At 35.3% G+C, this 26,463-nt stretch overlaps 1 long non-coding RNA gene across 1 annotated transcript in view; it reads right to left on the reverse strand.

Moving 5' to 3' along the window:
• LOC121399423 overlaps positions 1-8,564 on the reverse strand; it is an 84,025-nt gene extending 75,461 nt beyond the window's left edge. The window contains exon 1 of the long non-coding RNA XR_005965007.1: positions 8,389-8,564. This is a non-coding gene — a long non-coding RNA (uncharacterized LOC121399423). The remainder of the gene's footprint in view (positions 1-8,388) is intronic.
• Positions 8,565-26,463: the final 17,899 nt, after the last annotated feature.

Genomic DNA, 26,463 nt, shown 5'->3' on the forward strand with positions numbered 1-26,463 from the left:
ATGGTACATAGAAAGATAGAAAGATAGTTAATAGATAGATGATAGGTAGATAGATAGATAGATAGATAGATAGATAGATAGATAGATAGATAGATAGATAATAGATAGATAGATAGATAGATAGATAGAATAAATAGATGTAGATAGATAGAAGATAGATGATTGATCAATAGATAGATAGATAGATGATAGATAGATAGATAGATAGATAGATAGATAGATGATAGATAGATAGATAGATAGATAGATAGATAGATAGATAGATAGATAATAGATAGATAGATAGATATATGATAGATAGATAGATAGATGATAGATAGATAGATAGATAGATAGATAGATAGATAGATAGATAGATAGATAGATAGATAGATAGATAGATAGATAGATAGATAGATAGACAGATAGAGATAGATGATATAATAAATAGATAGTTAATAGATAGATGATAGGTAGATAGATAGATAGATAGATAATAGATTGATAGATAGATTGATAGATAGATTGATAGATTGATAGATAGATTGATAGATAGATAGCTATAGATAGATGATATAATAGATAGACAGATAGAGATAGATGATATAATAAATAGATAGATAGATAGATAGATGATAGGTAGATAGATAGATAGATAGATAGATAGATAGATAGATAGATAGATAGATAGATAGATAGATTGATAGATAATGATGCACACTGTGTTATAAATTGCTTGTGGCTTGCAGGTGGGTCTCGTGCAGACTGTCCATCTGTCCCCACAATCATGATCCCTACTATACAACTAGTGCTAACTCCACTCTTCATCAGTCCTAAAGCTTTCTCACACTTTTTTTTTAAATAGCTTCACTTCAAAGAAAACACATTGCCAGTTCCCCTAGTACTACAGAGATACACAAAGGGCCCATCCCTTGCCTAGCCAATTACCTCCAGCCCAGCTAGAGAAGCAGATTTTTGGCCAGCTTACACAGTTTGTTATGCTGTAATTTCTTCTCTCTCATCTCCATGTAGATCTGAGAAGTGCTCATTAGCTGGTTTCAAAACACATAGCAGCTAGACTAAAAGCACTCACACATCCTGGGACCAGAGCGGTTACATCTTTCTGTCTTCTTTCTGCACTGTCTGCCACCCCTTCCCATCAGTTTCTTTTCAAAAATAGAACACATCTGTCCTGTGTACTCGAATGCTATTTTAAGTACGCCATTACCATTGTTTTTAATATATGATATGAAGGAAATATAAAGGGGAAAAATCAAATTGAACTTTCTTTCCTGAGAACACTGCATTTTACTAAAAGTTTTTTTCATTTTCAGCCATATTAAAAAAAACTGAACAATTTGCCCTCACTTATTTACCTTGGGCAAATTGATTTATTCTGGGGTAAGTCAGCACTTATAATTAAGCTTGTGTACAGCTGTCAGACAGTGCTAGGGTTGGCAGTAGGAACAGAAAGGGACAGACAGAGTGCCACGTCATTGGAGATGCCTCCTGAATAAACAATTAACCTACAAGCACCAGCACAGCAGCCCCTGAAACAGGTTGAAAGGAACACTTTTCTATTTTACAAAGTCAGTGTTGATAAAATAAATGTTTACCCTTGTTATCCCTAGCCACAACAAATTTTTATTGGGTGCATTTACTGTTCTTCTGCTATCAAAGTCTATGTTTCTATAGATTAGATTGTCTTCCATTAAATTCTGTTTTAAATGGCAACTCCGGTTTAAGCCAGCAATCAAATACTTTCATAAAACCGATAAACATGGTTGATTTTCACAAATTTCATATCTTCAAAGAATGAATTTACTGTCCCAGCCGCCAGTTTAGGAAGCAGTTATCTCACAATGTGATGGTGGGGTGTGACCATCAGATGTCACTGTTGTTCTATGTTCAGGACCCAGGACCATTTTTCATGTAGTTGAGCAGATGTTTCCATGTCAGGTCAAGAACATCACGCCGGCTGTCACATATAAATCAGCATTATTTTATTCCATCAGAGATATAATATGGAAGAAGACTGCAAAATATAGGCACCCAGTTTAATTTAGTTATTAATAAAAGTGCAGTCACTTTGCAGTAACTAGCAATGGTGTAATCAAATTAGCCAACTGTTACTAGTTCAGCGCGGCTATCTGATGCCCCTGTTGAGGAATATTCTTCTAGGCAATTTCTAGGGACTGAGAAAACATATGAGGTGACAATGGCAAATTCGTAACATGATTAAAAATGTGCCTTGTACTTGCAACATTTCCATAGTCATACTAGGAGTGACAGGATGAATTTCCAAACCATCGTATTGTGTAAAGCCCTACTGGACAGCCATTTTGGCAGGCTATGTTGTATGTTACATAGCAGCCCTGTGGATCGCACTCATTCTGTGCAGACAGAAAATCCAGCGTGCATGTGCCTTGTTTTTGTGGAGGTCATAAACTAAAGTTGGCTATAAATTTACTAATAGCATTGTGTGAATATGATTTGAACAGTTATTGGTACATGAATGGGGCTGGCCAATCCCAACTCTTAACCATATACTATGGATATCGGTGACTGTGAATCAGGCAGGATTGGAAATTGAATTAGCTAATTCCCCATGACAGCCAGTGCAAAATGTATGGGTAGATGAGGAAGTGTAGTGGAGACACATCTTCTCCATGTTTCCTGCTGTTTTGATCGATCATGTTCTTTACTCGAACAGTCAGTCACAAGTTTGGTTCAGTTATGAGAAGGGATGCACCGAATCCTGGATTCGGTTCGGGATTTGGCCAAGATTCGGCCTTTTCAGCAGGATTCAGCCGAATCCTTCTGCCTGGCCGAACCGAATCCTGATTTGCATATGCATATGCAAATTAGGGACAGGGAGGGAAATCGCATGACTTTTTGTCACAAAACAAGGAAGTAAAAAATGTTTTCCCCTTCCCACCCCTAATTTGCATATGCAATTTAAGATTCAGATTCGGTTCGGTATTTGGCCGAATCTTTCACGAAGGATTCAATGGTTGACCGAGTCCAATATAGTGGATTTGGTGCATCCCTAGTTATGAGACAATTTTTTTCCCTACACCCAAAAAAATGCATGTGTCCCTATAAGAGCCCCTGGGTTACTGTTCAAGGGGTATCAAGTATTTTCTGACTTTGAGATACGTATAATTTTTACAAAGAAGGTTTTTCATCACAACTTGCCAGAATTCAAATGCAAAATATGCTGGTGTGTAAAACAGTTCTTATCAGTGCTTGGACCAAGTTGAATTGTCGCAAAATGCCTGTAGCTCTGCAGTGGTAACTGACTCACCTCCCTGTGCCAGTCACTAGCTCACTGTCCCTCAACCCTCACCCAATGATGCCCCAGGCTGCCTCTTCTGTTTTCTACCCCTAATTCCAGCCCAGGCTCCCATAGAGTTATATTGCCATTGCCTAAAATACCTTGATGCCAACTCTTATAAAATGATAAATGCCTAAAAAGCATGTATGCGTTTTCGTTTTTGCATTACCATTCTCTATTTTCCTTTTCTCTAACTCATTTCAGCCAGCTTTATTGCACTTTATCCATTGTCTTCAGAATCTGTGATTGGTCAGTGTAATGCCTTTCCCTTGGTTTTGTTAATAATGTAATTATGAGCCATGTATTTGATATCAAAAACATTGCTTAGTCTATAGGCTTTCTTCTATAAGGCAAGATACACATTTTTTAACGGTTCAAATAGATTTTATTAGTCGTTTCATTGTTTGTGGTAGAATGCTGATTCATTTTCTAAAGAAAAAGCAATTGAATAATCGGTTTAAATGCACAATCATTTACTTTCATCCACTTTGAATGTTATGCTCAACTAAATGACATGGACCTTACAGTGTCCACTAGCATTTTTTTTAATTGTAAGTCACTTTAGAAATGGAAATAAAAGAACTGATGTTTTATGTGTAACACAATGCGTACAGACTCCTGTGCTTCACACCGTAACCAAAGTTATTTGATAAATAGCAATGGGTGGGGCCAACCCAAGGATGAGGAAATGGTTTTAAAAAAGGCACTCAGAGAATAGGCAGTGCTGTTAGCATATAGAAATATACTGTAGTATAGTTAAAATAGTTAGTTCTTCAGAGGACCAAAGGGAAGTTTCCGCAGTCACAAGATGTTGGGGTAAATTTAGAGGAATCAAAGGGAATCTGTCATAATATTTATTGTCTAGTTTGTATTACTAAATTGCACTGCGTTCACTGCAAATAATTCTTTATGAACCAATAAATATATTTTTAGTTGTAATATTTGTGTATAAGCAAATGTTATAACTCAATGTTACTGGAGGAGTCATGACAGGAAATTGGTGTTTTACTTTTGACTGCTATTCTGGGGTATGGGAGCATTTGTTGAATGCAGGTGTCAAGGAGCTGTTATCTTGCTACCTTCCCACTGTTCTGGGGGGGGAGGAAGGAAGCAGCATGAAATCACTCCAACTTGTAGTGCAGCAGTAAAGAGTTTATCAGAGCACAAGTCACATGGCTGAGGACACCTGAGAAACTAAGAACGTGTATAGCCCCAAGTCAGATTTCAAAATTAAATATAAAAAGCATGTATACTGTTTTGAAAATGATTTTTATGCAGGATTCTGCTTGAGGAGTGCTCACAGCTGATGCATTTTGTAACAAACATGTTTACCCATGACAGAATCCCTTTCAGTCATTACTTCAATATTCACATGGAATTCTAGATAGTTTTGTCTTCAATATGCTGCCATATTGTCTCATATTATTCACATTTATGAATAGAACAAAGGACAAAATGGCTTCATAAGCAGTTAGGCCAATCGCCTATCAGGCACTTTCTCCACCTGCGTAGAAACATAGATATAGAAAAAGCTGATCCAACCAGATTTGCTCCCATCTGCCCTTCACTGTAAGGGCACTGAGAGAAACGATGTTGGCTAATGTGCACACATGGAGCAGATTTTGTAGAAGAAACACCAATGTATGCATTTTTGCCCCAAAATAAATGCTATGTGAGTGCACACAGGGTGACACTGTGCATGTAAGCACCTAAGGCAAGAAGCAGATCAGCTTGTGTTTTTTCACAGGCAAAGAAACAGTCGGGTTTGCCATTAGCCTTCGGTTTGATATGTCAAATGGAATTGGAACATTGATATCAGAGGCCTGACTAACTGATACAGGTTACTGCTATTAGGCTAATATGTAGTATGAGCTAAGTTTTATAATGGGATTTTACTATTTCCCTAGAAAGGCAAAGATGCAATCTTTTGAACAAATTTGTAAAAGCAGCATATAGTTATAGTAGTTGGATTTGTTTTGAATAAACTTGATCATTATATGATAACTGTAACGCATTTAGATTGTTGTTCAGAAGGACAGGGTTTTTGCCTACAATTGCATATATGTACTATCGGGGGAATGTAATTAAAGTCGCAAAGAGCAAAACAATTCGCACCAATAAGAATAAAAATCCACATCTTGCAATGGAATATTGTTCCTTCAACTATTATTGCATTGTAAATTTTAATTGCGCACTTTTAAGAAGTGCTTGAAGTGCTTGAATCTTTTGGAGCAAACATAACGACTTTTTTAGTAAGACATTTTATTACATTGACTATAAAATTCGCTAACTGTCTTCGCGCAAAGCAAAATTTGTGAATAGTTTTTCCGTTACCGACTTTTATTACATTCCCCGTATATGTTTTAATATATGTCTTAAAGTAGCTATAGGAAACAGGGTTCTTTATAAAAAAAAAAAGTCCCTACAGAAAAAAACAGAATTCTCCAGCCTTGAGATTTAACATTCTTTTATGTGTGTTTTTATAATTCAAAGAGAAATTTCTCTGCTAAAATTACTTTTCCTATTCTAACTTCTTTTACTTTCGTTTTGTTTGTTTTTTTTTGGTGATTGCAAAAATAATTACAGTGGATTAAAATCTAGCTAGAAAAACACTACTGTTTTTCTTTTAGTTGGAAACGTGAATTCGTTGCCAAATTTTGTGACACACTTTCTCTTCACCATTTGAGTAATGTGCCTCAGTGTGTCCAATAAAGCAAGAAATGAAAGGATGTGGTTAATCGGAGAAAATTGCTTCACTCGTCAGACTGTAATACAGTACCAAAAGTATCTTGAGTTCCAGTAACCTTTTTAATTTACATTTACGGCTCTTCAAAAATCCCCTTTTTAGAGTAGGAAATGTTACTTTATCAGTGGAAAATGATACGGTATGTCCTGATTATGCCATAGAGCCATAGGAGTCCATGGATACAAGAGTGTCCTTTTATATTTAATATTTCATGTAGTAATATATTATAACAGGCTCTGGATTTTTCATCATCCTAAAATAATCTTTAATCTGATTCACAGTGAAATGTTTGGGTATTGGTTAAGATGACATACCCCAATTTATGCATGCAGTCACTTGCCAAGAATTTTAAGGTGCTTTAAGAATTGTGTAGAAAACAACAACACTACTGTGAATGCTAAATAATAACAGGGAGCGACCATAAACTAAACAAGAGAATGAAAGGCGCTTCGTTCCCAATCACATGGGAAGAAAGTGACCCTTTTGATCCTTTGGAGCAGACACACATGCTAATGAGCACTTGTCTTTTTTCAGTTGATTTAAAATTTCTTGTGTTCCTCCTAATGAAGGGTTGGTAAACAGCATCATTGTCAGACTTACGTCTCCCGCTCATTACAAAAGTCTATAGCTTTTCAAATGTCTCAATCTTTTTTCTGAATGGTATACTTCATTTATATGTGCTGATTTAAATGATATTGCAACTACCATATGGAAATCACTCTTAAATATCACTTCTAATTTTTTAAGTGTTAATTGCTGCCGTGCATTGAATTTCTTTCAAAGCTTACAAAGCAAAATTGAACATTAATATCGTTTTTAAATGTGCACATTTCAAGGCCTATAAGAAGGTGCAAATGTTGCGTTAACATTCACCATTCTTTTAGACACTCCTATTTTACTCATTAAATAAAAATTCACATACTGTAATTTTTTCATTTTATAATTAAATGTAGCAGCGAACTAGTCAGGGTTATTTTGGAGTGTTTCCTGCATTTTTGGCTTTTAAAAATATATAGTTTTGATATAACAAAGCTATACAGCATTGATCAGAAGAAAATATGCAATTTGTTTCACTTCGTATTATGTGATTTATGTGAGTGTTGGGACTGCAGACGTTTTTGTGTCTACACATACATTTGTCTAGTGCCCAGGCAAGCTGAGTTATTGACTGTAAGGCTTTGAGAAGGGTGAGAGTTTCAATAGTGCAAGGTCTACTTTATATAAAAGTGCTTATCTCTCATACATTGATATAGATAAAAGAGGCATATAGTCATAATGACATAAGATCTAGTCAAGATAAACATAGAGGAAAGGTGAAAACTGACATGGATTTGTTTTTATTTCCTAAATGTAGAGAGATTCCAAATCGTCAAATAACACTTGTGTCATACCGAGATACTCATTTCATCTTTTTTTCTGCAGATTTTTATATTTCCAGCCTTTATTTATTTTACTTTCAACATTGTTAGTACATGGTATCTTGAGTTTGAGATGAAAGCACCTTTTATATGAGATATTTTACCCCTACACTGCTTTAATTACAATGGTTTAATTCATGGGGAAAAAATTGTTTTATGATACTTTTACTTTGCTCCATTCCGTTTCAAGGGGCAGATTAATCTGCTCCCCCCCCCCCCCCCGCAACCCAAAACAAAATGAGCGTCTGTCACTTTTCAGGTTACTATCAATTTGCAAGAAAATGATTTATACAGTGCAATTTCATTTTAAATTAAAAATGAAATTCTGTTCTTCTTTGTTGACTTTCCAGATCTATAGGGTGTTCGAGTTCAGTGCTACTACTCTAAAAGCCATGAGTAATAATTGAATTCAAGCGTTAAAAAAGAAGTTGATGAAATTCTGATGAACTGGCAAACTTTACCAAGACTGTTTAAAGATTTTGGAAAAGTGATGGCAAAAAATGTCCCTTCGATTATCCTCTATTTTATGTACTTGTTTTATTATTATTGCTGTTACTGTTATCATTTATTTAATATCAGAACTGTTTGCCATTATCCATTTCATTAACACTTTACTAGGCCCATAGCATGAAATCATTTTGTGGTTTAATATTTACCTTGGCTCCAGATTTCATCCACTTAACTTATATATATGCATAATCATTTTGTTCTGTGTTATGGTTGGAAAAAACGGTTTTACCATTAATATTAACTATTTGTCTAAAATATATATATAAGACTTAATCAAATGAATTCAATCCAACCCATATTTTTTTAGTTGGACTAAAAGCAAACTGTCTTCAGACTGTTGGCATTCTTCAACAAATTCTCAATTACTCTTTGACCCATAAGAAAAAAAATACACTTACTTGTTCTTCTTGGGGAGACTGACAGACAGTCCTTGGCATTGGAAAGCTAAAACAAAACCCAGAAAGTGAGAAAACGGTGATGGAAAAAATTCAGGAACAATGTCCCTTTCTATGTATGGCATATGTTCTAGGATCTAGGGTTTTGCACAGATTTCACCATATTGTTAGTACAGGAGCATAATTACAAGGAAAAAAAGATTTGACCTTTAGCAGGACTTTTAGTTGAACAAGGTTAATTGTTATTTAGAAATGCATAATAGCGGCCAGCATATCAGTCCATCAGTCCTACACAACTAAATTATATATCGAAAGCTGGGTACCCCAGACAAAGAACCTGAAAATATAAAACATAACCTTGCTGAATTACATGTGCTGTTACACACCAAATCTTTTTCCATATACTGTATATATATCAATATACCATTCACAGGTAGTAATGGAAACTTATTGGTCTGCGTAAGATGCCAGCCAAGGCGCCTGCCAAATCAATATCTGGTCAGAAAATTGGTCATATATTGTTCAGGCAGGTTTGATTTTGATTTTGGATCAGAGACCCCAACTGTGCATTTATGTGGCCCCCTTCCTGTCTAGCAAACAAGTGTATCTTTACATGCATGGCCTGCTGAGCTCCAATACCCAATACCACAGAATGCCATTGAATACTCAAAAACATTCTGCTGAAGTTATACATTTCAAAAAAGCCCAAAAAAGAGGCTTTGATATTTGTGATGGTTGCTTTAAATACTTTCTTGGCAGGAAAATATCCCTAACTGTCAGGAACATATTGAACTGCTGGGATTCCTTCTGGGTTTCACATTTCAATGTATATTAATGTGTCCCTATATACTGAATTCTGTGATATATTATCCAGGGGTAATTTACTCATATTTAACGGAATGAACAACACCACCATTTCAGGTTTGTTTCTTGAGAAAAGCTCATAAGCTTACACAATTCTTTTTATAGCGCAAGACTCCTACATTCATAGGATGTGGAGGAGATCTTTGTAGGAGACAATTATGCCACTGTAAGTTAAGTGGCCCATTTCTTATAGAGAATAGATAGTGTACTACATCCTCAGATCTTTTATAGATTTTTATTCTAGGGGAACCAATACATATTTATAAGGGTATAACCATTGCACTGCATTTAAGCTTTTTGCTGCCGTGCTCAGTAGTACTACTCCAACAGAACCAAATTAGTTGCGGATGTGCTTGCCAAGGTTCAGTTTTTATTTCTTTTGGAAAAGATCACAGTGATCAAACACCTTTTTTTTTAAGTAACCCTAACAGACACATTGAGCCTCTGTCCCATTAACCTTATCTGTGTTTTGTTGCCCGAGGCAAAAGGACATCAAGCGGGTTGTAGTATCTCTTTTGAAAAATGTGTTGTAGAGCTCTGATTAGAATTAAGTGCCTGCCATTTGTGGGTAGTAATTTGTTGACAAATTATTGCAGTTCAGAATTATTGAAAAATAGCTGTACTTACTATTAAATGCATTACCACAGTTATACTTTCTTCCATAGGTCCAAAATGGAAGAGTTACCTTCAGCTCAGTGCTGTAAGTAAAATACTCTTGGGACGTTTGGCTAATTCAGATCCCAGAAAACATGTTCCCCTTTTTGTAGTCAGAAAGATAACATATTTTTTCCCCCAAAATACTGATTCATATTATAAATATGTGTTTGTAATGTTGGTGCTTGCTGTACAAGAAAAAAAACTCCTCTGAACTCATAAAACTTATAACAATGCATAGTGAATATTTGCAATGAGATTTCACTGCTGTGAATGAGATATGATACACAATACAACAGGCGAATGAAAAAAGTGCTATTTTCATGTGCTCATGACAATTAAATTATTAAATTGACCAAAGCTGGAAAAAATGGTTTCTAATTTATATCAGAAAACAAATATGCAAATAACCTAAACGCAGATGGACTAAATTCTTACCTGATTTTCCTAATTTCTACAGTGACTGCTGTCAGGGACCTGACTATTGAAATTCTATGAAATATGAGCCTACTTGGGAATGGGAATACAGATATATAGTGAATAAAGTACCCCCTCTTGTAAAATATAAGGATATTATTAGTTACCGAGGAGTTTCATGACCATATAAAAACACGAGGCCGAAGGCCGAGTGTTTTTATACAGGTCATGGAACTCCGAGGTAACTTCTAATATCCTCATATATTACAACTGGGGGTACTTTATTTATTATAATACACAAATTTCAATGAGTCATGTGACAGAAATGACATCAGAACTCACCGTTTATAACTGATGACATCAGAACTCACCGTTTATAAGGATATCATTTACAAGATATTCATGGCTTTTGTGTATTATATATATATATACAATGTACGTATTAATCATGATAAGATAACTTAATAAATCTGAATTTGTTTCATATTTGCTAAAGCTAAGACTTAATACAACGCTATAAGTACAAAATGACTTTTTTAATGCAGCTGGTGTAGATATGTCTGTCATTGTTAATGCCCAGTTAAACCCACTTATGAACCAGAGCCTTCCTAACTATCCCTATCCTACACAAGGGGTTTTTGTAGTCAATTTTTGAGGTTGATGAGTTTTAAAACACAAGTGGAATTTCCCTAGACTGGTTTAGTAATTGCTTCCCCTAACCTCGATCACGTTGAAATGGGGTAAAAATTTAATCACAGGGGTATTATGGTGAGAACTTGATTGTTTTCTTAATAACACTAAATAGAATGTGTTATCTGCGTGCATCTAATCTCTCGTCTTTTTTCTATATCGTTGTGCAGCAGCTGGAGCAAAGCATCCATTTAGTAGTATTCCGTGCATGGGAACAAATAACTGAAAAGCTGCAAAATGTTTTCATGCTACCATTTCTGTTAAAGCAATGAATAAGCGATTGACACATAGGGGGATGCAGAACACCGCAAAAGATCTGGTATATGAATGTGGGTGAGCAGAAGAGGATGATAGAGATTAATACAAGTTAATCCACTGGGCCAACTCAGATTCCATTTTCACATACAATAAAATGCATTTGATGACCACTCTGCTTCTTTCCCATGCAGAAGGTCAGTTCATGCGCCAATAGAAACGGTTGATAAAATGAAAATGAAATAGTAGGGTTGGGATATATCAGCAGAAGTGTAGCCATTGTCCAAGAATTAGCTTTGGATCATTTGCTCAGATAGTAACAATTGTTTCTAGGCCACTGGAAAAAAAATTGCCATTTTAATGAACATTTGGGAGATCAGTGGCACAGTGCCACCGTGTCTCTCGCAAAGTACCACTTGCATGTTGATGTGAGCAGCAGAGTGTGCGGCTTTTGTCTGCTCTCCAGTAACATGGACTTTTAAGCTCACATTTGCATGCTCAGATTTAGAGCAGAGGCTGCTTATTTGACAAAGATCAATGATTTACTGATGAGCTTTTCCAGGTTCATAGTGTTCCAACCTTCACATCCTCCACTATAAACAAAAGAATTAAACCTGAAGGCTATTTTTCATGAAGGAAACTGTATTGGGGATGTTTTTCACATGCCTCAGAACCACACATATTCAGATTCATTATTAATCTTACTGCCTTTCCTATGTAAACTGGTATAATGCATTGGGTAATCTCACTTTTCCCATTACTGGAGCAATTGTCTTCATAGATCTGCTAGTAAACTACACAGATGAGGTACAATGGTATAATGGTCTGCCTGCGGACATCAACCAGAAGAGTTTAGGTGGCCATAGTATCGTACACAACTTTGTTTCATATAACATTCAGTGTGTGTGTGTGTATGGCGGGAGAGGAGCTGGCCGGTAATGGCAGAAGAATGGCAGAAGACTTGTGATGACTTGTCAACTCATCAATCAGGTCTGAAAATTCTCATCAGACCACTGTTACTGCTGAATCGTCATTCAGCTCTGACATGTCTGTATTGAAAATAAATGCTTTTTCCTGCAGCCTATGGCCACCCTTAGTTTAGAGAGGTGCATAGCTCTGACCATAAATTCTAACAAACTTGTTTACAGAACAAATATGGCATAAATAAGAAGAAAAATGTACATTTCATGTTAAATTCTTCATTCCATGTTTAGAGACCTATTGGTGTAATACATATATAACTATATAATTATATATATCCTCCATTTATTCCCTGTTTGTTATAACTAAGGTAAAGCCCTGCGTATCTTGTCGGCGCTATATAAATAAATGATGATGATATATATATATACTGTATATATAAAATACATATAATACAAATTTGCATTGCATACACTATATAAAACTTTTTCTTTTCCACTGGTGAGTGGGTCTCAAAATACCTTTTGGGATTCTAAAACCTAAAATAAATGCAAGCAAGAAGAAACAATGGAAACATTTTCAGATTGTGCTTTTGCCATGAATCTAGTTTTAACATGGCACCATAAGGCTACTGGAATGGAAAGCTGTGATACCAGCTTATAGGGGCTTTAGTAGTCAGCCATAAAAATATTTAATATATCATTATATAGGGTTATACACTAAAATTCATAAAATATTATAAATATTATTATAAAAGGCAATCTTACATTTGGAAGCCTATTTATTAAATGTTGAATGTTAGTGGTTGCCATGAAAGTTAGAAATGGAAAAAAGTGCCATAAAATATAAGATATAAAATAAAATATAAGAAAATATAAGAAAATATAAGAAAAACCTTGTTTTTCAGATAATTACTAGTGAAAAAAATCTGAAAACATCCAAAGTCCAAACTGAATAAAAATGGTCCAATAGGATCTGTGCAGCTCTCGTCCCATTGGCTTCTATGGAACATCGACCGCTTTTAGTTGGTTTTATTTGTGTTTTTTAAACTTAATAAATTTCTAATTTTTAAAATAAAATACAGAAGAACCACACATTTTTTGAGATTCCTGATAAAAAGAAATTTGATTGTTAGTTAATGTTAGTTTTGCTTTCTAAACAGAATCTAAAATACCCTGTGAAGTGCACAGATAATCTACAACCAGTGTCTAGTAAACTGTAAAATAAGAAATTAACTGAATGGGGGGCTTGAAGAGGGTAGGGTTATTGTTTTCTTTTTTATTGATTAAATGGTTCCTCCAATTTTTTTATCGTATTTTTAAATCTTGACAAGTGATTTCAGGTCTTAATGATACTGTAAGGGAAAACCCTGGTTAATTAATATTCTAAAATCTCAAGAGATGGAGCCAGTCTAGCATTTAAGGTTGGCAAATTTTTCATGTTACTAGTTCATCTGAAATAATGCATTTAAGGAAAGCCTTGGATAACATTTCTGCTCTGAAATCCAAGCTTTCAAACAGCAGTAGTGAGCAGAGATGTAACAATCAGTTCCAGGCAGACTTGGGCAAGAATTGTGAATTTCTGGCAATTCTGACGACGGTTATTTTCAAACTGTGAATCTGGATCTTTTCCGGTGAAAAATGAAACAATGACTTTTCATTGCCCTGTTTCTCAGGCAAAAAAACAGAAGAGGGCATCTGGCAAAGTCAGGCTTGAACCCAGCCAGCATATGCTTTAGGATAGCTACACAGAGCAAGGGCTGAAATATTAAAGTATCACTGCACTCACAGGGATTTTCACAAAACAAGAGCAAGTTTACAGATATGATTGTTATGATTCTGTCAGCGGCACCTATTATAATCTAGTAATTATTAATGACTCTGAAATAAATGTGTTCATTTCTTCAGTAACCTTCCTCTTTTAGTCTGCATTATATATATATATATATATATATATATATATATATATATATATATATATATATATATATATAAGATAATCAGGAAGCCGGCACAGCACGTCAAAAAGTCATCGCTGCCTGGGTGCAATATGCCCAAAAATTAAGTAGAGAAGTGAAGAAGCTCGCACTCACAGGACTTATCAAAATCAAAAATGGTGTTTATTTCAATATAAGTAACTAACGTTTCGGCTTGCACTCAAGCCTTTCTTGAGAAAGGCTTGAGTGCAAGCCGAAACGTTAGTTACTTATATTGAAATAAACACCATTTTTGATTTTGATAAGTCCTGTGAGTGCGAGCTTCTTCACTTCTCTATATATATATATATATATATATATATATATATATATATATATATATATATATATATATATATATATATATATATATATATATATATATATATATATATATACTGTGTGTGTGTATACAATTTTCAGTTCAGAGGTAGATGCACATTGGTACATATTGATAAATAAAAATCCATTACTTAACTTTTATTAGCCATAACAATGGGTAATAAAGTTAATTTTTGTTTTAAACAATATGCATAAAAACTGCACATTTTTATGCAGTTACAGCTTAGATAGCATCAGTTTAATAATTCTAGTAGTTTTGGTACTGGAGTTATTGAACTTTATGAACTTACATATGTGTATATATCTCTATCTATCTATATAAATAATAAGGCACATGGGATTTTCTATTATTATTTCTATATACAGCAGTGTTCAATAAAATCTAATAAAATAACATATCAAGTCCCTGATATAAACATGTTCTCATGTAAGTGTTATTCTCAGTCTCTATTGCTATTGGTAGAGTTTCTTAATTACCATACATGGTAAATTCAAAATGACCACTGAAGTTATTCTTTAGAAAGAAACAGTATTTTGGTTTAATTTGGGCATAGAATATTTTTATACTACGCAGACCACAAGGTCATAGTAAAACGGAACGAAATTCTATTTTTATTCAGTTAAATGCAAATTTATTTCTGTAAGGATCAGTTCATATTACATCCTATGTAGGTATCTTTTTAAAAAAATGCAGATTATTAAGGGGCAGCTGGAGGAATTTACTTGGAGTTATTCTGACTTGGTGGGATGGCAGGGAAGAAAGACGTTAGATCTTTATAAAATATAATGAACCCAATAGGATTGTTTTGCCTCCAATTAGGATTACCTATATTTTAGTTAGAATTAAGTACAATATATTATATATTATATAATAGAGAAAATGAAATATTTTTTTAAAAATGTGAATTATTTGATTAAAATGACAGATGGCGTTCCCATAATTTGGAGCTTTTCCAGATAAAAGATCCCATGCCTGTACTACATAATGGAGAATTAAAAAAGATGTGAAAAATTCCAGCTATTATCTTCTTGCAGTATAATAGCAAAATCAAAAAAAAAATATGCAAAGTATTTTGGAAGTTTTAAAACCAAATAAGGTTTATTGCATTGCCTTTAACTACAAACTACATGGAAAGAACCAACCTACCAATAGTTTAGGATTTTCAGAGACCTTTTCTGCTTTGTAACAATTTATTACAGCACAGAATTGAGATTTTGCCAAATTGCTAAACCTCCTACTTGCAATCAGGCCCGGCTGCAAGTTGCCCTAGACAGTCACTATTTATTGGGCTGGTGGGAGCTGTATGGGCCTCTTTGTACTTAAAATGCAAGGGCTTCTTTTGACTCCCAGTCCAGGCCTGCTTGCAATGCGTTTGTTCTAACACAATACTTAAGAGCTTATTTTAAGATCTTATTTATTCAACACAGTGTTAGATGTTAGTGCTACTTCTGAGCTCCAAGTAAATGTTTCGATAAATATGTTTATTTGTTAACAATATATGAGAATATCATCTGGATTCCCTGTTTGCTTTTCGGTAAATGCGCCCCTTATATTTCAGTGTAAAGAAAATACTATAAACGTTTTGAGGGACAAACATAGGATTTCCACATTACCTATCACTACTACGTTTATGTTCTAACTCCTTGTTTTGTCTACATATCTGCTATTTGCCATCTGTTCAGCCTTTTCTATTATATACAGTGTGGGACTGTTATCCAGAAACCCATTATCCAGAAAGCTCTGAATTATGGGAGGCCATCTCCCATAGACTCCATTTTATCCAAATAATCCGAAGTTATTTCACGCTTTTGTCTTAAAGGGTCTTTCCACCTATACTTTTTATATTATAATTTTGCTTCCTAACAATATGTTATGTTCTCTAATATATGTCTAAATAATATTGGTAAATATTGTTTGAAACAGTTCTTATTTATGTGTATTGGCCAGGGCAGCATTATTATATAAAAGCTCTTAGACTAAAGCTCTCCCTGTCTATTGCAATAATACCCTTATTAATTAAAACCCTTTATAAATGGAAATAATCTAGTAATCTAGTCTAGTAATCTAGTTATTTTCCTAGTTAGTATGTGTCTGTATATTGCTGGGATTGGTTTAGAATGTGTAAAAATAAGTTTGAAAATAAATTCCCAGGCTTTGTGCTTATAAATTGTGGCACATGGCAGAATAAATGAAAGGCCCGCACAACATGTATATGGATTTATTTCTATTCATATCATAAAGAAGACATCAAGTGAAAGTGTCAGCCAGATTTTTCAACACTACTCATGCCCAGGCTACGCCTATTGAACTCAAGTCATTCACTAATCGAACCAGACCAAATAATGTTTTTCTGACTCTTTACAACTCTGTTGTTGTAACATCTCACAATAAGGCATTTGTTTGAGCATGGCCACTTTAGTGATCATTAGTTGGAATGTTTCCACGCCAACACAGAAATTTGCACTGGCTTTTGTTAAGGCTTTATTTGCAAGACACACACACATGTGCAGAGCAATGAATTCTCTGTGACTTGTATAAAGGGGACTGTGAGTAATATTATAGGAGCTGATGGTCTGCCCTGTGCTGTGGGAAACCTATAGTCAATAAGACGGCACTGTAAGAAACTCACCTTCACAGGGCGGCCTAATCTGCCCTCCCCTAGTGACAAAGGGACTCATTTCCATAAAGTACTGCTGTGGCAAAGAGGAGGATAATAAAAGTTTACATTCCCTTATACCAAGCATCTGCTTGCCTTTTGGCTAATATGATGCACAGGCAGTTGGGAACTCTGCATGGCTGCAAAATTCAATCAGGGGGAAAGTTTTATTGTCACATAGGGTTCTTTAAAAATCCTTCAAGAATATTTTGCTATTTGATATCTGTACCACATAATTATTTTTATTGTCGTTTTCATTTGTATTTTATGATTTAGTACAGTAAACAAACACCCTCCGGTTTAGCAATACTGATTGCGCCCAACACGGCAATAGTTCAGTCTCCACTTCCTAGGTGAAGGGTTTACACACATTCTTCTGAGGAAGGTCACCGAATGTATCCAAAAAAATGGAAAAATGAGCTAAGGTAAAAAATTTGCATGATGCAAATGATTTTCCTTTGTGCAAAGGATTTACTTCTTTTGTCTAAATGAGTGTTTATTTAATGCAAGGTTTGTGAGACCACGCAAAGTGGTTGAATGAATCATCTGCAGTTGCAAACAGCATAGACTGCAGTTGAAGCTTTCACCTATGTCTTTTGTATGTAATAAAAAGTCATACTAGTCCTGCAGTATACATAGTAGCGTTTCATTGCGGACAAGTATGCTGGAGTGACTGGATGTGTAACCTAATAGCCAGAACACTACTTCCTGCTTTTCAGTTCCCTTTCTCTTCTTGCCCTGATCTTCAGTTATTGCCCCTTCCTGGGGTTGTGCACTGCTGGGAGGAGGGAGCCCAGTGGTAGTGGGGGTCCCTGATGCACAACCTGTACTCAGGCAAGCTCAACAACATTGGTTGTACACGTTACTTATTAATGTTAACCTTTCATATAGAATAAAATATGCCTTACCAAACCCTCACATTCAAAAATCATTCATGATTTGATAAGATAGTGGTATTTCTATGGTAGGCCAATCAGCAGTGACCTTCCTATATAAGAGCTTTGTTGTTAGGAGGCTCCCTGCCATCTATGAACTAAATTCCAAACTCCAAAGTTTGGCAGAGTGGGGATTGGGTCATTTGTGGTGCTCATCATTATTATTATGATGTTTTCACATTATTCACTGGGTGCATAGCTGCTGCGGCAACTGACTGTGTGCACAAAGGGAACCAGTGGCTTAACTAGATGTTACTGGGCCCCACAACAATTCAATTGAGGGTCCCAAAATATTGATAAGTTGGCCTATTTTACCAATATATATTAAAAACTGCTTATTAATTATGTCTTCACTGAGCTCCCTACACTCCCTGATCCCCTCTGTGAAAGCAGTATATGCTTCCTCTTTATGTAACGCCCCTGAAGGAATCCTGGAATTACCGCCAGTTTGAAGATGGAGATAGCTCCAATTTTCCATTGAGTCAATAGCAATACTTGAACATGATTTGGAACATGATGCCAGATGGACGCACTGGTGCTAATAACAGCTATAGGGAAGTGAATGGAGTGTCTTTGCAAGCAAGAACATTTTATGAATGGAATCAATACGCTACATCCACTTTTGCATGAACACTAGTGCAACTGCATTCACCCTATAGTTTATATAGTGAATATAAACCTCTTGTAAAATATAAGGATATTATAAGATACCCAGGCGTTTCATGACCATATAAAAACATGAGGCCGAAGGTGAGTGCTTTTATACAGGTCATGGAACTCCGAGATATCTTCTAATATCCTATTATATTTTACAACTGGGGGTACTTTATTTATTATAATACACAAGTTTCAGTGAGTCGTGTGACAGAAATGACAGAAATGACAGAAATGACATCAGAACTCCCCGTTTATAACTGATGACATCAGAACTCACCGTTTATAAGGATATCATTTACAAGATATTCATGGCTTTTGTGTATTATAAGTGTGTAACCTCAACGGGAAAACTAGTTATATGACATGGGGATACCTGTGTTTTGTGGAAATAGTCACAGCAATTTTTTTACAGTGAATTATTAGTGCAAAATACATTGGAGTCTGTGAGCATTTTTTCACGTCGGAAATACATTGAGATTACAGGGGCTTTGTTGCCCCATTTTTTGAGGCAACAATTATTTACCACTTAAAGGAATTGTTCAGTATGAAAATAAAAACTTGGTAAATAGATGTAATGTATAATGTAATGTATAAAGGCTGGAGTGACTGAATGTCTAACATAATAGCCAGAACACTACTTGCTGCTTTGCAGGTCTCTTGGTTTCCACTGATTGGTTACCAGGCAGTGACCAATCAGTGACTCGAGAGGGGGGAAATGGGTCATAACTGTTGCTTTTGAATCAATTGCAACCTCACTGAACAGCTATGTCTCATGTGGGCCCCCTTCAAGTCCCTGACTAACTCAGAGTTAGAGAGCTTTATACATTACCTTTTTGGCTAACTAACTACATAGTCTATCTATTTACCCAGTTTTTATTTTTACACTGAACTGTTTCTTTAAGGATTTGCAAATCAATACCTGGTAAAAAGTTTTGCTTATCACTAGTCACTAATGCTTTGCATAGAATGTCTTTTGTTGCAGAAGTGGTGATTCAGAAATGAGTATACCCAGTATCCACAGACTTAGGCTCATGTGAATGAGACTATAATGTGTTTTATGTATTATCAGTTATGTAATAATAGTTAACCTGCTTAAATACAACTTACAAAAATACATAGAGGGTTGTGGGAGCACTACAAGGCTAATTAAGTATAGGTAAACTATATTGGAAATTGGACTGGTCTGGCCATATCTGCTTCAAATACAATAAAAAGGATTGATCATTTCACATACACTACATTAACATTTTACATTAATAATTCACTATTTGCAAATGCATTTATTTCCTTTAGCTAAAACTTTGGATGATAATGTTGCCAAGCCACCATACCTTGATGTCAACATAAACACTATATGGCAGTCCAAACTATTTACTGGTGATTATATTTTTACAGGCTGGCACTTCCCTGCTTCACTGTATTTTTTGGGAAAATCATATCCGGACCAAAAGCTAAATGTTAAATTGCCTAGGACTCCGTTATCCTATATGCCAAAACAACTGTTTTGTATTTTATTAACATTTCCATAATGGTGAAGCAGTTCCTGCTGCTTTCTAAAAGGAGGCATAAAGTATTTCAGCATGTCAATACTATAGAGTATTTTTAGCTGTCCTCTGTTCTTTTTATTTTTTTCTTCTGTTGTTCCCACTTGCCTTAACCTGCCTTGGTGACAACTGTGACAAATTTTCAAATGTCTATGAATCTGCAAATGTGACATAAGCTTCAATAGGCACCCCGTATGCAAAAATGTCCTTATTTGTGTTCTGCTTATATCAGCATTAAATCACTCCCTCTTTTCATATTAACCTAGCAAACGGAACAATGACGGCATCACAAGAACTTATAAACCTGTCTAGCTCATTGCATAATAAATCTTATTCTGCCAAATAAATGTCAGCTAATATTACTGCCCTCTAATTTATTAGGGTCATACGCTCATGTTTCTAAATATTTATTATTATGTGCAAAGTGCTTCTATAATACAGATGTCACTATGTAAACATAAGCATATGCATTATCAGATTTCTCCATTTTTCCTAAAATCCCTAATGTCTCCATTCATTGGTGGGCATTTGTGTATTTGATACACTTGAGAGCAGCCATTAGCGACCTTGGGTTTTATTGTATAAAGTACAGTTACTTGGGAGGTAGAATTCCTTTACATAAATGTCCAATTAGCTACTAAGAATACAATCAGTAACTGTATTCCGTCTAATATTAAATTTATCTGGGGTATACTATACATTTTGTGCATACATACATCCCCCTTTCTTTAAGCCTCCAGCTGCAGTACAGTTGTGAAAGTTTGAAGTATAAACTCACCAAGTAGCTATGCTCTTTTCCTTGGTGTGCCTTTGTATTATAGGATGAAAACTTTTTCTTGGAATGTTCTTAAAATATTTCTCTCTGGCATGGTAAGAGAATCTGCCTAGAAATGAGAATATTCGGTATGCCTAGTTACATTATTCCTACAGAATTGTTTTTTTTAATCAAGTCCTCCCTTTAGCTCTAAAATTTGGTCTGGGCCCCCACAGCTTATAAAAAATGTAATAGCAATATATGAAATGATTACTTAATTCTTTAATAGAAAAGAAGTGTTCATTTCAAATCTCATCCCAAACTAGCTACATTCTCCCAGAATTTCACTAAAACTGGTCTTTAAATATAGTGTCTATACTATAAGCCTTTATATAACTATAGCCTTTATAGTAACAATATAGCATCTGTGACCTGAGTTCTCCTGTATACTTTGCTTTCTGTCATTTGGAGCACAGCTCTTAATACCAACTAAAAACTTTTAAATGTTCAATAAACCCAATAGGATTGTTAAACCACCAATATGGGATTATGCATCTTATTTATCAAGTACAAAGTATTGTCTTATGAGGAAAAAAAAAAATTTGAAAAAAATAGGAATTGTTTTATAAAAATGTACACTATGGTAAATGGGTTCAGGCATTTTGGAGCTATATAGATAATAGATGACATGTCAGTATACTTTCCAAATGTTCCTTTCTCTAAAGCAGATGCCCACAAAATCACAAAACACTTACCTATTTGGGAAACATATTATATTTAAACTGAACATCAGTCTATTCTTCTACCGCCATTAGAAGCCATTGGTTCTATTGCCCCCCTCCCGTAATCAGCATATGACAAAATATTGTACGCAGTGCTGCAGCTTAACTTAAAGGAGTTGTTCACCTTTAAGTTAACTTTTAGTATGTTATAGAATGGCTAATTGTAAGCACCTTTTCAATTGGCCGTCATTTAGTTTGTATCATTTTTGAATAATCTACCTTCTTCTTATGACTCTTTCCAGCTTTCAAATGGGGGTCACTGACCCCGTCTATAAACAAATGATCTCTAAGGCTTCAAATGTATTGTTATTGCTACTTATTATTACTCATTTTTTTATTCAGGCCCTCTCATATTAAAATGTCAGTCTCTTATTCAAATCAATGCATGGTTGCTAGGGTAGAGATAGCTGAAATTGGAAACTGGAGAGCTGCTGAATAAAAAAACTGAAAAACCACAAATAATAAAACATAAAAACCAATTGCAAATTGGTCTCAGAATATCACTCTCTGCATCATAATTCTTTCAATACTGCATTGTGCCATTGTACAATACTGAATTGTTATATTGTGCCACTGTGCTTTTAATAAGATATATTTATATATTTGTTTTTATTTTATCATTTATGTTCCGGCACCCCATTGAAACAAGTTTGAGTGCAGACACATAGCTGAAAAGGATTACATATCTGTATACCTTAAATAAATAAGCTATGCCGACCAACATTTGTTTTGTTGCATTATTATTATTATTTAAGCTACAGTGACAACAAAGATCAAAGACAGTTGCAGCTACAAATGGATAAACTGCAGCATTTTTTTGTGTGTGTATACTGATAACATGGAGTAAAGTAGGAGAGAACTATTATAACATAGCAATAGTATGAGGTGCATAAACTGTTTAGGTAAGAGAGATACACAGCATTATTGATGGCTTGCAACTAGGATCTCCTCTTCCGACATAGCTATGGAACTGCAACATGCTCAGTGGTTTATGCAGTCTGAGCCACACAGTAAGAGCACTCTGCACTTTTAAGTGTTTTTACATGATCTCTATGGAAGACTCAGTTTTTAAGATAAAGGCTTGTGAGAATGTGTGTGCTGATGAGATCCATCTGATGTGCTGTGATGTCCTTTTCATATTCACACGTATTTAATCTCCTAACAGTTATATTCCTTACTCTCTGTAATGTATCAGGAATTAAAATAAATACCATCACCTCATAATGTTAAAATGCTGTTTACTTTACACTTGACATATATGAGGGACTATATATGAGGGAAGCCTAAATATTTTATCTTAAAAAAATGATATATATTTATATTCAATTGATTTGTTTTTAGACAGTTCACCGTAAACAAAGACTTTTTTCAATTGCTTTCCATCTTTTATTTTTTACAGTTTTCCCAGTTGCCTTTAATGAAACTCAGGGATTCTATCAACTAAATGTATCAATTTAGAACAGTTAAAGGGGAACTCCTGCTTCCAAACCAAAATTTCATAAAGAGCCCCACATAAAACAGAAACTCATAATATACCCATCACAGTTACCAGTTTCTTCAAAAAGTATGAATACTCGTTAAACTCCTTCACTGCCAGGATTTCAAATGATGCAGAAAGAGAAGAACTGTTTAACAGCTGGATTTCAGCATAGAAAATGCCATTTATTCATACTTTTTGAAGAAAAGGGTAACTGATGGTTGTATTAGGGGTTTCTGTGTTATGAGGGCCTCTTTATCTAATTTTGGTTTGGAAGCCGGAGTTCCCCTTTAATATTTCTTATCTTCCTGTTTAACAAGGTTACTTTTAGTATTATGTAGAGAGTGATATTCTGAGATAATGTGCAATTGGGTTTCATTTTTTATTATGTGTGTTTTTTTAGCTATTTAGTGGTAATTCAGCAGCTCTCCAGACAGGCCTGGATTTGTGCCGAGGCACAAAGGCCCGGGCCTAGGGCGGCAAAAAATTAGGGGGCGGCATACCGCCCAGCCGCAAAATGGGGACCTGTGTGTCCCCATTCAACTGCTCCATTCACCGGCGTTTACACGCATGTGCTCATGGCGGCATCGGCAGGGGTTGTGGGCGGGCGGGCGGTCTGACCGAGAGGCCTAGGGGCGCCAGCCTGAGGGATCCGGCCCTGGGGCAAATTTACAAAAGGGCGAAGTGGCTAACGCTGGCGAAAATTCACCAGCTAGCGAATTCGCTAGCGAAGTAGACATACTCTAGCGTTACTTCGCACCCAAACGCCAGGTGAAGTTGCGATCTGGCGAAGGGACGTAACTTCGCTAATTCACTAACTTGCGGATTTTACTGAACATTACTTCTTTCGCCAGACTTGAGTTGAAAATTTTTCTTAGTCTATTACTGCGTAAAAGGCTGAAAAAAATCGAAAAATGTTTTTGGGGTACCCTCCTTCCCCCTTACATTTGGCACCTAAACTATACAGTGGGCACATGTGTAGGGCAATATAACACCTCTATTTAATTTTATTAAGGTTCCCTGGCCTTGTGTAGTGTAATGTAGTTGCTGCAGCATATACGTCCATTGTACTTTAACTGCAGGCTGCATGCTAATTAGGCATCGCTAGTGTAATTTCGGACTGCTTATCGTATTATCGCAAGAGCAACTTTGCAAGTGTTCGGTAACCTGTGCAAAACTTCGGGTATTTGTGAATTTGAGCAGCCCTGGCAAAACTACGTGTGGCGAAGTGTGGTGAAGCCGTCGCTAGCGCATTTTCTGCGCTTAGTGAATTTGCCCCCGTCTCCAGATTGTAATTTCAGCAATCTGGTCAGATTATCCTAACCATGCATTGATTAAAAAAGACAAGACTATGAATAGGAGAGGGCATGAATAGAAAAATAAGTAGTTAAACAAGTGCCTTATTGTTAACATCACTGACCCTTACAACACTACAGACTTGTAGCCGATAGATTTTAATATCCAGTAACTCACATCCAACATATATGGTACATAATCACATGCAATTCTATGTACCTTGTGTAGTTAAGAATTGTTGCAGCATGAGATCACTTTACTGACCTTATTTCTAACTTAAAGGAACAATAACACATGAAAACTGTTTAAAGGAATGACAATATTATGTAGTGTTGCCCCTGTACTGGTAAAACTGGTGTGTTTGCTTTGGTAAAATGACTATAGTTTATATAAACTTCTACAGTGTAGCCATGGGGGCAGTCATTCAAAGGTGAAAAAGGAGAAAAGGCACATGATACACAGCAGATAACAGATAAGATTTGCTGCATGCAATGGGATTCTTCAGAACTTTTCTGTTATCTACTGTGTATCCTGTGCTTAAATGGCTGCCCCCATGGCAACAGGGCAGCATGTTTATATAAATTATAATAGCCTTTCTGAAGCAAACACACCCGTTTTATTAGTGCTGTGTAACACTACATTATATTGTCAATCCCTTAAAAAAACTTTCATTATTTGGTGTTAATGTTTCTTTAAGGGAAGAGGGATCAGGTTTTGTCCTGACCCAGATCAGAATCACAAACAAGCCAGTGGCATGCCTTTAAATGATAAGCAGCAGAGGTACAGTACATAAACAATTAATTCATGATAAAATCACATGTAAAAATGTAATTAGTCTTACAATTCTCCATATATTAAATAAATTAATTCTACAATAAATGGATATTGTGAGCCATGCAATAATATAGTATTGAACTTCTTTCAGTGAAGCTTAATTCTTTTATTTTATCGCTTTATATATATCGAATGGATATAATATAAGGTGTATGTATTAATATTGCCTTGTTTTTTACCTAAGCTTCTATAAAAGTCTTGCAGAAAATCATCACCCTCTGACAGCTCTGATAATGGACCTGAATGGGAAACTCCGACAGCACCAGTACTAATGCTTTGTTTCTTCCATGCCTGCTGGGATCCTAGAGATTTGTCTGCTAAATTTACAACTCCTGTGCAAAATGCAAGCATGGTTTTACTTGCATTTATGCTCACATGCTGAATTAGTTCCAAGTCCCATATCAGCGGCATAACTAGGTATTACTGAGCCCCACAGCAAATTACTTTTCAGGCCCCCCAAAATGTTTAGAGGTTGACTTGAACTGCCAATATTATCAAAGCTGTATATGAATTAGGGCCTCACAGGCCCCTATACCTCCTGGCCCCCCCTGCTTCATCTATAGTTATGCCCCTATCATATATGTGTATATATATATATATATATATATATATATATATATATTATTTTTTTTTTCCAGGTAAGCAACATCTAGATAAAAACACAGATTACATTTACAAATAATTTTTTAGATAAAAACACTAGTGTATCTCTGGATATAACACAGACAATACTATACCCCCCAGTCTGATGCTGGCCACCCAGATTACATTTACAAATAATTTTTTAAAAAAACCTTTAAAAATATAAATTAATGTAGATTAAATTGCTGCATGAAGTTCAAATGATTTCACTAGGCAAAGTTCCCCAAAGTGGCCAGATTTGACCAAGCAGATTAATATCTGCCTGTGTGCCTCAAAACATGTATAAACACATACCTATACAGAATTATAAATGTGGACAGTGTGTATAAACTCTGCTCTAAAAAATAAAAATCTTATAGGCAATTAATATGCACAGAGTAGT

Source organism: Xenopus laevis, chromosome 1S (assembly GCF_017654675.1).
Source record: "Xenopus laevis strain J_2021 chromosome 1S, Xenopus_laevis_v10.1, whole genome shotgun sequence".
Lineage (NCBI taxonomy): Eukaryota > Metazoa > Chordata > Amphibia > Anura > Pipidae > Xenopus > Xenopus laevis.